Source organism: Hakea prostrata, chromosome 2, assembly GCF_041222555.1.
Source record: "Hakea prostrata isolate BN-2017 chromosome 2, UWA_Hpros_2, whole genome shotgun sequence".
Taxonomy (NCBI): Eukaryota; Viridiplantae; Streptophyta; class Magnoliopsida; order Proteales; family Proteaceae; genus Hakea; species Hakea prostrata.
This window is the reverse complement of record NC_142601.1, coordinates 13,933,727-13,952,224: the sequence shown is the minus strand read 5'-3', so window position 1 is coordinate 13,952,224 and position 18,498 is coordinate 13,933,727.

The following is an 18,498-nucleotide window of genomic DNA, read 5'->3' as shown; positions in this document are numbered from 1 at the left end:
GTACCGCCGCTCGAATGACTTCCGAGAGCGCAGCTTCTTTCCAAACTTCCAGATGAAGTCTTTACGAAGTCACCGGTGATGTAAGTCTTCTTCATTATCCTCTCGATTCTGAAAATTACTTTTCTCGCTCCTTGCTAACTCGGAAGTTGTTTGCAGGAGTCTTGTCGGTAACTTCCACAACCAAGTGGAAGCAGCTTTCTAGGCTCAGAGATTGAGCAATGAAGTTTCTAGGCTTCGGGAAATCTCTCGAAGCTAAAGATGTTGAGATTGCTCGCCTTCGGAATCTAGCTTGGGAGGTGGCAGGAGAAAAAATTCGATGATTGGTCGTCTTCGGTCGGACTTGGATGATGCCAGGGAGAAGATCCGGCGATCGGAACGAACAGCTTGAAAGTCGGAGCCAAAGGATCTCAAACGTTACCCGAAAGGCAAGCCGTCGTTCCTTTGCCCGAATCCCTTCCAACCGATGTTCGCAGAGCCTCGCGTCTTCAAGTATTTACACAAGAAGCCCTTTGTTGATATGCTGAATGCTTATAACTTGCAAAGCGCATCGGGATGGTGAGAACGAAGTATGGGAATCAATATTAAGGAAGGATCCTCATTTTGATACGACTCCCTACAAAGGTCGTTTGCCATCCCGAAGTATTTACCGACCCGGGTATTCCTCCTCCCGACCGGACCAAGGATAAGATTGATCCTCCACCTTCCGATCCAGATATTATGCAATATCTGGAAGATTCTCCCGTTTATTCTCCGCCGGAAGAAGTCAATTATGACGAGCTTGTACTGAATGCGAGTTTGGTCGAGGACCATTCTTCTCTTGGACAAGCTGGACAAAGAGTATGAAATTGCGGAGGATTTTATGCATACCGAAATATTTTTGTAATCCTCATTTCTTCTCTTCTTTTCCTTGAATCCCCACCAATGATTGACTCATATGTTTGTTCTAGCAAAGTCGCGTCGATCTTGTATAACTTCTTAACAAATACCTATGATGACTTTCTTCTTTGATCGAAGATTGTATCCAGCTCTTGTAATTGTTTTGATACCGGCCTCTTTGGATCTTTTGAAGAAATAAGAAATTACTTTATCTTTGAACTTTGCTAGCCACTTGAATCGCCGTTGCATTAGGTCTTAGTTGTTTGAAACAATGCCTTTACTTAAGGATTTCCGGAGAAATACAATAAGTCTGAGAAGGAACTCACTCGGGTTTTAAACCGATGCCTTTACTTAAGGATTTCCGGAGAAATACAATAAGTCTGAGAAGGAACTCACTCGGGTTTTAAACCGATGCCTTTACTTAAGGATTTCCGGAGAAATACAATAAGTCTGAGAAGGAACTCACTCGTGTTTCAAACCGACGCCTTGCAAAAGGAACTCACTCGGATTTTCATCCGATGCCTCGACTTAAGAAAGTTCGAAAAATTTCCATAAGTGTTGAAGGACCCATACGAATTTTCATCCGATGCCTTATAGTTGGATCTTGTTCTTGAATGTGGTGTATGATGCCCCCCAATCAAAAGATAGTTTGTTGAAAGCCAAAAATTGCATTGATTGAGTTGAAAATGATTACATCGCGAACAAAATTGAAATCATCCTCAAGGATAAAACTTTTTGAGATGCCTAGCATTCCACGTAACGATCCAACTCTTTCTCGGGTATTGACGTTCTTCAGCCTGTAAGCTCCCGAACCGACCGGTTTCACAACCATATAAGGTCCTTCCCAGAAGGGTCCAATTTTCTTTGGTGACGCGGGTCGGAAGCTAGGGTGTTTCTCAACACCAAATCTCCGGCTAAGTACCGACGATTCTTCACTCGAGTATTATAATGAGACGCTATCCTTCTTTGATAATGTTGAGTTCGTGCTATTGCCTTTGCCCGAACTTCGTCCAACAAATCAAGACTATCAAGCAGTCCTTGTTCATTTGCTTTTTCCTCGAACTCACGATCCCGTAACGTCCCCGCCATTATCTCCACCGGTGCCAATGCTTCGGATCCATATGCCAACCTGAATGGAGTTTCTCCCGTGGGTGTTCGAACCGTAGTTCTATAAGCCCACAAGACATTATGAAGTTCTTTCGACCCAAGAAGCTTTGTCACCTTCGAGTCTTCTCTTTATTCCTTCCAAAGAGCGTTCGGTTAGTAACCTCTACCCGTCCATTGCTTTGGGGGTATGCCACCGAGGACATACGATGCTCGATCATATATGTTCCACGTAATTGCTCAAATTGTGGACAATCGAACCGAGTACCATGGTCAAGTGACAATAATCTTTGGAATCCCAAAGCGATATATGATTGATTCAAGCACAAATTTCTCCACTTTTTCCTCGCAATTGCCGCCAATGCACCGGCTTCTACCCATTTTGTGAAGTAATCAATTGCTACTATCGATATTCCCGTCCGCCCGATGCCTTGGTGAATTTGCCCATGATATCAATTCCCCACATTGCAAAGGGAATGGGATTTAGAATTGAAGTCATAGTTTCCGCCGGGCGCTTCGATATCGTAGCATGAATTTGACAGCTACCACATCGACGAACGTAGTCCATAGCAGCCTCTTGGACCTTAGGCCAATATAACCCAAGTCTTAGAATTTTGTGGGCCAGGGCTCGGCCACCCATGTGAGCTCCACAAATTCCTTCATGAACCTCACCCAAAGCTGATTTTGCTCCTTCGGGGCCTATACATCTCATAAGGGGTCCAAGATAAGATCTTTTGTATAGTCTCCCATTCCGAATGACAAATCTAGCTGATCGAATCTTGATCAACCTTGCCTCTACCGGATCCCCGGGTAATTTGTCATCCCTTAGATACTCGATTATTGGATCCATCCAAAGAACGTTCGCTTCAATATAAGAAATTTCTTTCTCATGATAACTTGGAAAAGTTATCTCTTCAATGTAGACCGAAGGGTCTAGATTCTTTTCCTTGGCATTGGCTAGTCGGGATAGCTCATCTCGCCACCGAATTTTCATTCCTCGAAATCCGAGATATCTTCAAATTCCGAAATTGGTTTTGAAATGCCCGCACTATCTCCCGATATTTTTGCAAGCGTGGTTCTTTAATGCCATACTCCCCCCGGACTTGGTTGACTATAAGCCGAGAGTCACTATAAATAGTAACATCTGCAATAGCTAATGCTTTTGACAACCGAAGTCCCGCTATCGTAGCCTCATATTCTCGCTTCGTTATTACTTGCATCAAATGCGAATCTCAAAGCATATCGAATAATAAATCCCGCTGGACTTTTTAATAGAATTCCAGCTCCCCGCTCCATCTTTATTACTCGAACCATCCACATATACCTCCCAAGTGGTTGGTATAATGGGATCCTCAATGGTGGGTTCCACTGGTGCAGTAGTTTCTACTACAAAGTCGGCTAATGCCCGAGCCTTGATTGCAGCTTCGGGGCTTAAAGCTCACTTGGAACTCACCGAGCTCAACCGACCAGACACCATCCTTCCGCACAAATCAGGTTTGTTAAGAACTTTACTAAGAGGAAAAGTTGTAAATACCTCAATTGGATGAGCCCGAAAATATGGCCTTAGCTTCCCGGCGGCCATCATGAGAGCCGAGCCGCTTCTCAATCTGCGAATATCTCGTCTCCGCATCTAGCAACACGTGGCTTACATAGTAAATCGGCCACCGTTTTTTATCTTTCTCCCGAACAAGTACCGCACCGACCGCCGAAAGGGACGTCGCTAGATATAGCTGTAATATTTCCCCTTCTCTCGTCCGGACAAGATCGGTGGTTGTCCAAGTGCTTCTTTTAATTCCTCGAAAGCTTTCTCGGCACTCTTCACCCACTTTGCTTCCTTACCGCCCTTCAGGTCTTTAAGTGCCTTGAAGAAAGGCAAACATTTCTCTCCGCACTTGGAGATAAATCGATTTAAAGCAAGAACTCTCCCCGTCAAACACCGTACATCCCGAACGGTTTTGGGAGCCTCCATATCAATCGAGCTTGTATTTTGGCAGGATTAGCCTCAATTCCCCTCTCGTGATACCATGAAGCCCAAAAATTTGCCCGAGGAGACTCCAAAGGCACATTTTTCTCGGGTTTAGCTTCATTTGATGTTTCCTTAGTACCGAGAAAACCTCACCAAATCTGCAATATGATTTGCTTTTGTAAAGCTTTTCACTAGCATGTCGTCAACATAAGCTTCAACATTCTTTCCTATCAGCTCTTTGAAAATCTTGTTGACGGCCCTCCGATATGTTGCTCCCGCATTCTTCAGGCCAAAAGGCATGACCTTGTAATAATAGCTCTCACGATCACTCATGAAAGCCGTATACTTCTCATCCTCCTTATTCATAAGGATCTGATTATACCCCGAGTAGGCATCCATGAAACTTAAAGTTTCATATCCTGCAATGCATCTATCAAGAGGTCAATCCGAGGCAACGGGTAGCAATCTTTCGGGCAAGCTTTGTTTAGATCTCGTGTAGTCCGTACACATCCTCCACTTCCCATTCGCCTTTTTCACCATCACCACGTTGGCCAACCAAGTTGGGCACTCAATTGGTTCTATGAAACCAGAATTCTTAAGTTTTTCAACTTCGCTTCGAACGGCTTCATACTTTTCAATGGAGAAATTTCTTCTTTTCTCGTATCACCGGTTTCGCCTTAGGGTCTATCCAGTAGTTTGTGCTCGCAATGGCCCGATCGATTCCGGGCATGTCCTCAGCAGACCATGCGAATACATCTTTATTCTCGTTGAAGAAATAACTTCAACTCATCTTTAAACTCTTCCAAATTGCTCGCACCCGATATAAGTAATCTTTTTCTTATCCTCGGTACACAAATGAATTTGCTCCAGCTTCTCCACCGGTTCGGGTCTTTGCATCTCTCGTCTCTTCCCGATCATCTCGAACTTCTATGGGGAGGGCAGTTACCTTCCTCGGGCCCTCCTTGTCTTTTAAATAGGCAACATAACACCGCCGAGAGATCTTCCGGTCGAGGGAGACTTGACCAATTCCCATATCAGTCGGGAATTTTATCTTCAGTGTTTTGTTGAAACAATAGCACCTATCTTGGATAAAGATGGTCGCCCGAGAATCATATTATAGGCCGGTAGTTCTCGAACCACCAAAAAATTGATTCGGACAGCTTGTTTCCTTAGGAAAACTTCCAATGGATAAATCCAACCGGACCGATCCTTCCGCCACCGCAGATGACCCCCGCAAAGCCATATAGATGTGTGGATGAAGGTTTCATCAAGTCCCGATCCACCTTCAATTTTTGATACACTTCGTAGGAAATTAGGTCAGCCGCACTCGTATCAATCAAAACTCTATGCACTTCCCGCCGTGCAATCTCTACCTTGATGACTATAGCATCATCATGAGGTAAACAAACGTCTCTTTCGTCTTCCTCGCTAAAGGTGATAGAATCTTCACCATTCAGCTTCTTCCGCTTCGCGTCTCTCCGGTTCCAACAAATTTGGATTTTGTTTTCGACTCCGGAGTGATTCGGGCTCGGTCCTCCGAAGATGGTAAGGATCGGTGACCTAGTAGCTTCAATCACCTCCTTGCCTTTCTTAGACTTCGGGGCCTCCCTTGATCGTTCCGAACTAACCGAACGATCCCTCTTTGGAGCAGCCGCACGTGGCTCACGTGGCTCCTCCCTTCTCCTCGCTAACAAAACCGGACAGATGTCCCCGAGATATCAATCTCTCAATATCTCGCCTTCGTATGACGACAATCATTAGTATAATGACCATAGTCCTTGTGGAATCGGCAATACTTTTCCCGATCCCGCCGCTCTCCGGGTTTCAAAAGAATTTTAGGCGGCCACTTTAAAATATTTTTTTCTTTTGAGGATATTCAAAATATCAGCCCGAGGAGCATTCAATGGAGTGTACTCACTTTTACCGGGGGACCTTTGGCGCCAAGGCTGGGATTTTCCAACCCGATCGCGAACATTTTTCTTTGGCTTCGCGCTTCGCGCAGAGCCTTTTGTTCCTTATTGGAGACTTTATTATCTCCTTGGCGCGCATCTAGAATCTCCATGACTTCAGCCGCTTCGGCATCTCTCGTACCAACTCAAAGATAAGTCGCAGGCATATCCCGTAGTAATAACTCCAGGAGTTTCCGATTAGTGAGTCCCGTGAATAGAGCAGCCTCGGCTACTTGTTCATCCAAGTTTTCTATCTCCATCGTCACTTTGTTGAATCTTTTCGTAAACTCTCTCGATCGATTCGCTCTTTCCTTGTTTGACAAGAAACAAGGTTTCTTCCGTTTTCTTGACTCCGTATCCCACTCCGAATCGCCCTATGAATTGGCGCGCCAATTCAACAAAGTTTACGATCCTTCCGTAGGGGAGGTTAGAAAACCACTTTTGTGCCGCTCCAGCTAGAGATGAACCAAAAACCCCGCATAAAATTTCATCGAATTACTCCGAACTCGCCATGGTCTCGTTGGTAATAGCCGATGTGAGCCGTTGGATCTCCTGGAGCCATCGAATGTTGAGAAGGTAGGCAAACGGAAGTTATGGGGAAACCGATATCCCGCAATTGGCTCAACAAAGGGAGTCTTCCGAATGACCGAGTAAATATCCTCGGCTATTCTTCCCTTAGCCAACCGCCCTAATTTCTCATTGATGTTGGCCAATTCTTGACCAACTGGGTCGGGTGATCTTCAGCAATATGATCACGACCTCGATTAACACGATCATCCCGTGCTACTCGATCATCACGAACAGCCCGTCCTTCCCGAGCATTCCTCTCGTCACGAATCGCTCGATCATCACGAACGGTTCTTCCGACAAAGGGTGAGTGAGTTCTTACCCCCGTATCCAACCTTGTGTTTGAATCAGCTTGTACTCTCTTGCGGTCCGTGTCGAACCGATCGTCTCGCCTCGGTTGATCATCGATCCTCCGAAGTCCTCGGTCTCCTTCACGGAAATTCTGATCAATATTCCGGTCTTCAGCCAGCCTCTCGGTCACGTGGCAATGCACGTCTCCCCGAATCGCGCCGATCGTGCTCTTGTGGTAAAACCACTGGTCCGGTGAGCATGCGGAGTGCTTGGCTCACCTCCAAGAGTTGAATCTTTACCCGATCCAATTGATCTTGGATTGTATCAGAGAGGAGGATTACGCCCTCCCCGGCCACCATCCACCTCGATAGGATTTTGGCTTTCCCTGGGAATATCTGGATTATTCACTCCAGTATCCGAACACCGGAATTGCGTTGTGCAGCAGCTGCGCTGCTGATCTAGTCACCATGGCTTTTCAAGTCGTTTCCCACACGACGGCGCCAATTGATGCGTCCAAAATCTGCTCAGCCCTTGGATCTCCACGTGATGTCCTCGCAAAACGAAAGCGTCGATGTGGCCCGACCGCTGGGGTCGGGAGTCCACCTCCGAAGGCTAAGTCGCTTGATGAACTTAATCACAAACGGCTCGCATAGAAGCGCAGAGCTAAGGAATGAAGAACTGGGAAAGGTGATCTAGATAGCAGATCGCCGATAGTTTAGGTCTATTAGTATGTATCCGAACCCGAGTCTCGTATAGTATTCTTTTCGATCGATCCCCTCACCTTGTATGGTAGTGAGGTTTATATAGAGTGTACCTTCGAATCTCCTTCATTGGATGCACTTGAGCCTTCTTCGGGTAGTCGTTGGATCTTATCGCTGAGATCCGTTGAGCAATAGACTTCTACTAGTTTGGGCTAGTAGAGGACTCCCGAGATAACCTTTAGGTTATACGATGTTTATCCCGCCCCCCGCCCCGGCCGCACCAAGGCCTTTACTATAATAAGAAAGGAGTAGGAATGGGGGGGGGCCGCCTCTCCTCTTCCCTCCCCCCCCTCCCCCCCCCCCCTTCCCCGCGCCGGGCCCCCCCCCCCCCTCCCCCCCCCCCCCCCCCCCCGCCCGGGCGCCGGTTTTCCCCCCCCTTTTTTTCCCCCCCCCCCCCGCCGTTTTTTTTTTTTTTTTTTTAAATATAAATTAAAATATTTTATTTAAAAACAAACAAAAAAAAAAGTGGTTTTTCCTTAAACAAAAAAAAATATTATTTTTTTCTACTAAATAATTTAATAATAAAAATAATTTTATTTTTTTTTATTTTTTTTTATAATTAAAAAAAAAACAAAAACACCCCCCCCCCCCCCCCCCCCCCCCCCCCCCCCCCCCCAGGCGCGGGGGGGGCCCCCCCCCAAAAAAGGGGCAGGAGGAGCCAACCACCCCCAAAAAAAAAAAAAAAAAAAAAAAAAAAAAAAAAAAAAAAGGGGAAGAAAAACCAAAAATCCAAAAAAGAAAGAATGAATCATAAATGAATCGGAATAATAGATATAATCAGAGTATCAAACAGATAAGTAAAGTGAGGCAAAAATCCCACTTTACAACCAGCGGAAAAGTAGCTCTAAAGAGAATAAACTAAATAAAATCTAATCCCAAAGAGCTAGTACATTGGGTAACTAAATTGTTCTCCACTCTATAGACAACATCCTTGTAGGTGTAAATCTCATAAATGGCACAAGGACGCTTCCACTCGATGGTCGGACTAAGCATCGTACGGAGCATAACCACTCGCGGAATCTTCAGAGTAATTGTGGTAACCGCAATCACCTTCCCCGGAGATATGCCTCTTCGCCTTGCGCTTCTTCATAGGGACCGTCATAGTACTCAAGACTGCAGGATAGTCTAACAACATTGTACAATAAAGGAATGAGTTTCAAAGAAACTCGCAAGAAGGCGCTTAAAAATCCATAATAACATAAATGGCAGGATTCCGTAACAAACATAAATGCAATATGATATGAGACAAACAATGAATGAATGAATCTAACTCTATGTATGCTGGTCTCTATTGGCAGACATGCTTTAAGTCATAGCACCGTACTTCTTTAGGAAAGTCCACTCACATCCTCAACCATTTAAGATATCTTGGATTCTCTCACGGATCCTTTCACCGGTCTTGAGCAGCCGATTGGTAATGGGTCCTTCATCCCTCAGGCAAACCATGGCAGGGGGTTAAGTCAACACACTCTCTCAAACCCATTTGGTATAAGTACCGGCGCATGTCGTGGTAAAACCTAGCCAAATGCAAGTCTTCTACTTAGTTACATCAAGTCGATCCAGATACTTCCATTCCTCGTCCCCGACGATCCTTTCCGGTATCCTTCACACTAGAGTCCTCATAGTCCCTGACTACGGACTCATCAACCCTATTGATCATCCACATATGGTAAACGGGAAGCTCTCACGTCCTCTCACGGGTTGGTTACCGGTCTTAAGCGCCCGTGAGCCCAAGTCTAACCATATGCAACCCTACCAATAAATGGCCCCCACAATGTGATTCCCTGTCCTCTCACGGGTTGGTTACCGGTCTTGAGCGCCCATGAATCCCCATTGCTACCACGGGTCGTTCGGTCTCAATACCCCTCCGATTAGGGTCCGACATAACAGACATCCTAGCCAAACACTACTAGACAATCCTAGATATGTCATCCAACAAGTTTAGGAAGGTGTCCAGAGGGCATCTCCGGAAACATCCCATAATATTCCCGTAGTAGTCCAAGGACAGAAGTGTCAAAAGGACACCCCTCCTTTCCAAACCATACTTAAGCATACACATGCATCAAATCATATCATCACATATATGGTAACTTCATATATGGAAAGAAATCAATAATTACAATCACTTGTATAACATTGGTAAGTAAATCATACATGAATCAATTTAATATGAATAAGTAATGCTACCGTAATCAAAGTTATGCAACAAAGAGTATATCATTGTAAGAATCTAATTTAGGAATCATATCTATGATATTCAAATATAGAAACTAGATTCATGCTATCTATGTAATTAAGGAAATAACCATCCTTACCTTTTATAACTCGCAAAGGAATCCTAAGAAATCAAGTAAGATCTTGGCAAACTTGAGAAGAAGGTCCTAAACAAGTATATACAACATATTAGGAAAGATCCCTAACAGAAAAGATACCAAAACATCCAACATAGACCAATTCGGAGTTGCCGTACTCATTGGTCGAGTGGATTGGTCGATCGGTCCAACGACCAATCAATCGACCAATGCAGACAGTAGCCTAAAAAAACAGGGTTTTAAGATATGAAATCCGAATTTGGTGGTTCAAAAGGGTACTAATCAAGGGGTAGACTACATCAGTAGTATTCTAACATATAGGGGACCTCAAAACACCAATCAAATCAAGATATCAAGATCCAAATTAGGAAACAAAAAGTTACCATAATTAAATCAACCATGGATCTTGATGAATTCGAAATAGAAATCAAAGACAGAACAATAGGAGGATGGATCATTGCTTCAGGTAAAGGTATCATGAAAACATACTTAGATCTTCAAGGAACAAGGCTTAGAAGCAATAATCTAAATAAGGAAATAAAACCTACCATATATGTAACTACCATGCATCATGAAGAACACATAGTATGGTAGAAGAGAACAACTAGAAATTTATAGATTATGGATCATGGAAGGAAAACACAGTAATTATCTACTAACATGATCAATCATAGAAGATCCAAAGAGATCAGAATTCAAATCAGATGTTTAACAAGATTAGATCATGGTTTGATCATGATTCCTTCAAAAGCTTGCAATGATCATGGTTAAGATCATTGTTCTAGCCTCAAATCCTTAGGATGATCATGAGAACATGTTTAGAGATGTTTGCAACAGAGAATGCAGCATCTCTTCTACTGTCTCAACTCAAAAAGGAAAGAAAAACAAAGATGGAGGAGAAGAAAAGAGAGTAGACATACCTTTTGATGCAAAAAGAAGAGTTTTGACGAAGATCCGTCAAGAAAACACCAAGGATGCAAGAGAGATGACTTGCAGAGGTCTTTGGTTTGCTCCGGGAGAGTTTGGAGGCAGCAAATACGAAGTGGACTCGAGATTGGACTTAAATAGAGCAAGAACAACCTAATTGCCAAAGACATCACTCATTGGTCGAGTGGATTGGTCGACTGGCCCCGACCGACCAATCAATCGACCAATGCTGACAGCAAGACCAAAACAGGGAATTGAATGTCCAGATCAAATCCAAACCTAAAGGGGTTTTGCACACAAGTCAAGTGACTTACCTAACAGGTAGAAATGCCTTCAAACCAAGATAGAGAGCACTCCAAGTCCATCAACTAATCAGATCTTCATCAGGATTCAGTTTCTATAAATAGGACCTCATCATCAACTTTCATGGATTCAAAGCCAGACACCAAGTCCTCTACTGGGATGGCCCAAAGCCGACTTCTTGGGGGGTGGACTTCCACACAACACCCCCAAACAACACAAGATCCGGGCCAAGGGTTGGGGGGGGTTAAAACAAACAAAAAAAAAAAAAAAAAAAAAAAAAAAAAAATAAAAAAATAAAAAAAAAACAAAAAAAAAAAAAAAAAAAAACAACATACAACCAAACACCACCACCACCCCCCCCCCCTCCCCCCCCTGCCCCTCCCCCCCCGTGGTGGCCCGCCCCCCCCCCCCCCCCCCACCCCCCCAACCCTCCCCCCTTTTTTTTAAACCCCCCCCCCCCCCCCCCCACCCATGGTTGTTGACCAACAAAGAAACCAGAGCTCTGTAATTGGTGTCATATATGGCTAGAAAACTACTCCCATCAGGGGGGTAACATGAGCGGAGCTCTTCAATTGGCATCATATGATTGAAAGGATATCGGTATGCTGTCTTCAACATAGCAGTTGTCTCCAAGCCAAATGGAGGCATAAGCGAAACACTCTGATGATGATGATGACCCCAGCCATCATAACTCCCATATGTAGATGTGTTATCATCTTGCGAACCCAAGCTTATGAAAAATCCATCATTATACCCATGATAGTACGAACTCCTAGAAGACAAGTATATATCATCATGTCCATAAGCGGAAGGGACACCATAACCATAAGCCCCATAGCCATAAGCGGGTGTGGAGCCTACAGATTCCTCCAAACTCATGGACCCCATCACTCCCGACAACCTGATTGAAATGGTCATATGAGCCATACGATCAAATATCGTCACTATAATCATAGCCATAGCCCATACCCATGCATGTGCTGTTGCTCCCCCCCATGAGCCTCCCCCCTCCCTGGCCGAGTGTACCTCGTAGGACGACCACGATAAAGCTTACCACCATGATCATTATCCTGGTGGCATGCATGTACTGAGTCTCTCCAATGTATTTGCCCATCCAATCAGCCGGTACCCTATCTGGAATACATGGAGGAGTGATCCACAGCCCCGAAGATCAAGTTTAGGAACGATCATATCCACTTAGCACAATAATATAATCAAAAGCAAGAACAAATCATTGTATTCAAGTAATTTAATAATAGAAGTCAAGAAAGGATCTCAAAAGGATCACAAAAGAACATCAAAGTACGGAAAATGATACCAACAAAATAAATCAAAATGTAGAATGAGGCGGAAACTCACTCCACAGCAGCAGCGGAAATGTAGATAAAAAATGTAGATTACAATCGGTTCCCAAATAAACAAAAAGGGAGAACAAACAACTAAGGTCTCAACGAAGCTAATAAAAGTCAAAAAGAGGATGGAACAATATCCCATCGTCCCCACCCCCAAAAAAAAAAAACCCACCCCCCCTTTAAATTTTTTTTTTTTTTAAATATACTTCCCCCCCCCACCCCCCCCCCCTACTCTATTTTGTTTCACCCCCCCCCCCCCCCCCCCCCCCCCCCCCCCCCCCCAAAGGGTGACCCCCCCCCCAAAAACAGGTATCGAGTAATCAACCCCCCACACCAAAACAATAACATAATCATGAACAATAATAATCGATGTGCGAAAGATAAACCATAGATCCAAATAAGGAAAGAACAAATCATATATAAATCAAAGTACTAAACATAATCAGAGTGTCTAAATCAAATAAGTAAAGTGAGGCAAAATCCCACTCTACAACTAGCGGAAATGTAGTTCTAAAAGAGAAGAAACAGAGTAGAATCTAATCCCAATAGCAGGTACAATAGGTAACTAAATTGTTCTCAATCTTATAGACAATATCCCTATAAGTATAAATCTTATAAATGGCACAAGGGCGCTTCCACTATATGGTCGGACTAAGCATCGTACGGAGCATAACCACACGCGGAATCTTCAGTGTAATTGTCGTAACCGCAATCACTTTCCTGGAGATATGCCTCTTCTCCTTGCGCTTCTTCATACGAGCAAATCATGATACTCGGAACCCTGTAGAGTAGTCTAACAAACATTGTACAAAAGGAATGAGTTTCAAAGAAACTCAGTAAAGCAGTTAAATCCATAATAACATAAATGGCAGGATTACAAAACAAACATAAATGCAATATGGTATGAGACAAACAATGAATGTATGAATCTAACTCTATGTATGCTGGTCTCTAATGGCAGACATGCTTTAAGTCATAGCACCGTACTTCTTTAGGAAAGTCTCATTCACTCATCATCAGTTGGTAATGGGTCCTTCATCCCTCAGGACATTCCATGGCTGGGGTATAGGTCACCACTCTCTCACATCACCATTGGTCTAAGTACCGGCGCATGTCAGGGTTAAAGCCTAGCCAAATGCAAGTCTTCTACTCAGTTACATCAAGTCAGATCCAGATACGTCCATTCCTCGTCCCTGGCGATCCTTTCCGGTATCGTTCTCACTAGAGTCCTCATAGTCCCTGACTACGGACTCATCAACCCTATTGTTCATCCACATATGGTAAACGGGAAGCTCTCACGTCCTCTCACGGGTTGGTTACCGGTCTTGAGCGCCCATGAGCCCAAGTCTAACCATATGCAACCCTACCGATAAATGGCCCCCACAATGTGATTCCTGTCCTCTCACGGGTTGGTTACCGGTCTTGAGCGCCCATGAATCCCCATTGTTACCACGGGTTGTTCGGTCTCAATACCCCTCCGATTAGGGTCTGACATAACGGGACATCCTAGCCAAACACTACTAGACAGTCCTAAATATGTCATCCAACAGTTTAGGAAGGTGTCCAGAGGGCATCTCCGGAAACATCCCATAATATTCCTGTAGTAGTCCTAGGACAAAAGTGTCAAAAGGACACCTCTCCTTTCCAAACCATACTTAAGCATACACAAGCATCAATTCATAACATCACATATATGGTAACTTCATATATGGAAAGAAATCAATAATTACAATCAACTTGTATATAACTGGTAAGTAAATCATACATGAGTCAATTTAATATAAACAAGTAATGTTATTGATATTAAGACAGTACCACAGTAGTATAACATTGTAAAAATCTAATTAAAGAAATAAATTAACAAGATTCAAATATAGAAACTAAGATATGCAATTTATGTTGTTAAGGAAGTAACCATCCTTACCTTTTATAACTTGCAAAGGAATCTTAAGAAATCAAGTAAGATCTTGACAAACTTGAGAAGAAGGTCCTAAACAAGTGTATACAATATATTAGGAAAGATCCCTAACAGAAAAGATATCAAAACATCCAAAACAAACCAAATCTAGAGTTGCTGTACTCATTGGTCGATTGGATTGGTCTACTGTCCCAGTCGACCAATCAGTCGACCAATGGAGACAGTGGCCTACAAAATCAGAGTTTTAAGAATAAAGAACCGAATTTGGTGGTTCAAAAGGGTACTAAACAAGGGGTAAACTACATTGGTAGTATCCTAACATATAGAGGACCTCAAAACACTAATCGAATCAAGTTTTCAAGTTACAAATTAGGAAACAAAAAGTTACCATAATTAGATCAATCATGGTTCTTGAAGAATTCAAGATACAAATCATAGACAAGAACGATAGGATGATGGATCATTGATTTTGATAAAGATATCATGGAAGGCATACTTAGATCTTCAAGAAAATAGATCTAAGTGCATAAATCTAAATAAGGAAACAAAACCTACCATAGATGTATCAGTCATGATTCTTGAAGAAAGCATGGTATGGTAGAAGAGAAACAACTAGAGATTGATAGATCATGGATTATGTAAAGAAAACACAGCGATTGACTACTAATATGATCAATATAATAGATCTAAGAAGATCAGAATTTGAATCAAAAGATGAACAAAGACAAGATCATGATTTGATCATGATTCCTTCAAAAGCTTGCAATGATCATGGTTAAGATCATCGCATTAGCCATAAATCCTTAGGAAGATCATGAGAGATAAGTTCAGAGATGTTTGCAACAGAGAATGCAGCATCTCCTCTACTGTCTCAACTCAAAAAGGAAAGAAAACAAGGATGAAGAAGAAGAAGAGAGTGTAAACAAACCTTTTTGTGTAAGAACACGAGTTTTGACGAAGATCCGTCAAGATAAACACCAAGGACGCAAGGGAGATGACTTGCAGAGGTCTTTGGTTCGTTCCAAAGAGTTTGGAGGCAGAAAATACGAAGTAGACTCGAGATTGGACTTAAATAGAGCAAGCAAGACCTAATTACCAAAGACAGAACCCATTGGTCGATTGGATTGGTCGACTGGTCCAGTCGACCAATCAGTTCAGCAACTTCTAAATAGGGAATTGAAGGCCCAGATCAAATCCAACCCTAAAGGGGTTTTGCACACATACCAAGTGACTTACCTAATAGGTAGAAATGCCTTCAAACCATGATAGAGAGCACTCCAAGTCCATCAACTAATCCGATCTTCATCAAGATTCAGTTTCCATAAATAGAACCTCATCATCAACACTCTTGGATTCAAAGCCAGACACCAAGTCCTCCACTGGGATGGCCCAAAGCTGACTTCTTGCTTTACTTCGGGTCACTGGACCTACAAATAACAAAGTTTCCGGGTCAAGGTTAGGGCTGGGTTTCACATTCTCCCCCCCTTAAAGAAATTTCGTCCTCGAAATTGAAAGCGTACCTGTGCTTCCAAAGAGGTGAGGAAACTTCTCCTTCATATCTTCTTCCTTCTCCCAAGAAGCTTCTTCAGGGGTATGGTTCTTCCACCGAATCTTCACCAAAGGGATGCTGCGATTCTGCAGCTGCTTGTCCTTCTTATCCAAGATTTCGACCTGTTCTTCATCGTAGGTCAAATCAGCACTAAGTCCTTCAGGTGCTTGTTGCAAAATGTGTTCCGGATTCTCTATGTATTTCCGAAGCATCGAAATATGAAACACATTGTGAACACCAGCAAGAGGCGGAGGTAATGCTAATCGATACGCAACAGGTCCAACCTTTTCCAAAATCTCGAAGGTTCCAATGAAACGAGGGCTAAGCTTTCCCTTAATATTGAATCTCATCACACCCTTCATTGGTGAAACCTTCAGGAAAACTTTCTCTCCAACTTGAAATTCAAAATCGGTCCTCCTTTTATCAGCATAAGATTTCTGTCTTGACTAGGCAGACTTAATCCTTTCTCTTATCATATCAACCATAGCACTCGTAGCTTCAATCATTTCAGGACCTCAGACTTTTCTTTCACCTGTCTCAGTCCAGTACAAAGGTGTCCTACAAGTACTTCCATACAAAGCCTTGAATGGAGCCATGCCTATTGTTGCTTGATAACTCGTTGTTATAGGCAAACTCAACCAAAGCTAGGTGTTCATCCCAATTACCACCCATATCCACCACACAAGATCCGAGCATGTCTTCCAATGTCCGAATTGTCCACTCGCATTGTCCATCGACCGTGGATGATGAGCTGTACTCAAGTTCAATTGGGTTCCCAAGGCCTTCTGCAAACTATTCCAAAACCTTGAGGTGAACCTAGGATCACGATCCGAAACAATACTCATTGGCACACCATGCTGGCGAACCACATTATCCACATAAAGCCTTGCTAGCTTATCCAGAGTATGAGTGATCTTCATAGGAATGAAGTGGGCTGATTTGGTCAACCTATCAACAATCACCCACACGGTGTCATTGCCTTTACTTGTCCGAGGCAAGCTAGTCACAAAGTCCATAGAGATATCCTCCCACTTCCAACTAGGAATAGGAAGGGGTTGAAGTAATCCAGATGGGGTTTGACGAACGGCCTTCACACGTTGGCAAGTCTCACACTTGGCAACAAAATTATCAACATCAGCCTTCAAACCAATCCACCAAAAATGTTCCTTCAAGTCCTTGTACATCTTGGTGCTTCCCGGGTGTATAGTAAAGACTGACTGATGTGCTTCCTTCAATATTTCCTTTTAATTTCTTCGTTTGCAGGCACGCACAGTCTTCCTCTAAACAATAAAGCACCATCCATACCAAAGTCGGGGTCCGACTCAGGATTCGAAGAAATCTTCTCAACTTTGATCAAAAGTTCTTGATCAGAACTCTGCAGAGCAACAATCTTATCTCTAAGGCCAGATCTTGCCGTCATGGCAGAAAGAATAAAATCAGAATTCTCAGGGACAATTTCCAAATCAAAACTCTCAATAGAAGACCACAATGGTAGACTCAAAGCATTCAAATCCAAAGTCTTCTTCCGGGTTCTTCCTACTAAGAGCATCAAGCAACAACGTTTGCCTTCCCGGGGTGATACCGAATATCACAATCATAATCGAGACTAGTTCCAACCATCTCCTTTGTCTCATGTTCAACTCCTTTTGGGTAAAGAAGTATTTCAAACTCTTATGATCCGTGAAAATGGCAATCTTCTCACCGTAGAGGTAATGTCTCCAAATCTTCAAAGCAAAGACAACATCGGCAAGTTCTAGATCGTGAGTGGGGTAATTCCGCTCATAATCTTTCAATTGCCGAGAAGCATAGGCTACGACCTTGCCATGTTGCATCAGTACGCAACCCAATCCAATCTTTGATGCATCGGTATAAACTGTCATACCACCGGAACTATTAGGTATAGTCAAAACCGGGGCACTTGTCAATCTATCTTTCAACTCTTGGAAAATTTTCTCACAGGCGTCAGACCAAACAAACTTCTCTTCTTTCTTGGTCAACTTAGTCATAGGAGCAGCCAACCGAGAAAAGTTCTCAATAAACCTTCCGTAGTAACCCGCCAATCCAAGAAAACTTCTTATTTCCGTTACCGACTTCGGTCTTTCCCAATCAGCCACAGACTTGGACTTTTTCAGGATCGACACGAATACCTTCAGCTGAAACCACATGGCCAAGGAATACTACTCTCTTAAGCCATAAATCACACTTGCTAAACTTGGCGTACAACTTCTTTTCTCGCAATCTTTGCAAAGTGAAACTTAGATGGCTCGCATGCTCTTCTTCGCTCTTCGAATAGATCAAGATGTCGTCGATGAAAACAATCACAAACTTATCAAGCACATCGTGAAATACTCGGTTCATGAGGTCCATGAACACCGCAGGAGCATTGGTCAATCCGAAAGGCATGACCCTAAACTCGTAGTGGCCATACCGTGTTCGGAAAGCTGTCTTGAAGATATCACTAGACTTCACTTTCAATTGGTGATATCCGGATCTCAAGTCAATCTTTGAGAACACAATCGCACCTTTTAACCGATCGAAGAGATCATCAATTCGGGCAGCGGGTATCTGTTTCTTGATAGTCGGCTTATTCAACTCATGGTAGTCGATGCACAAAGCATACTAC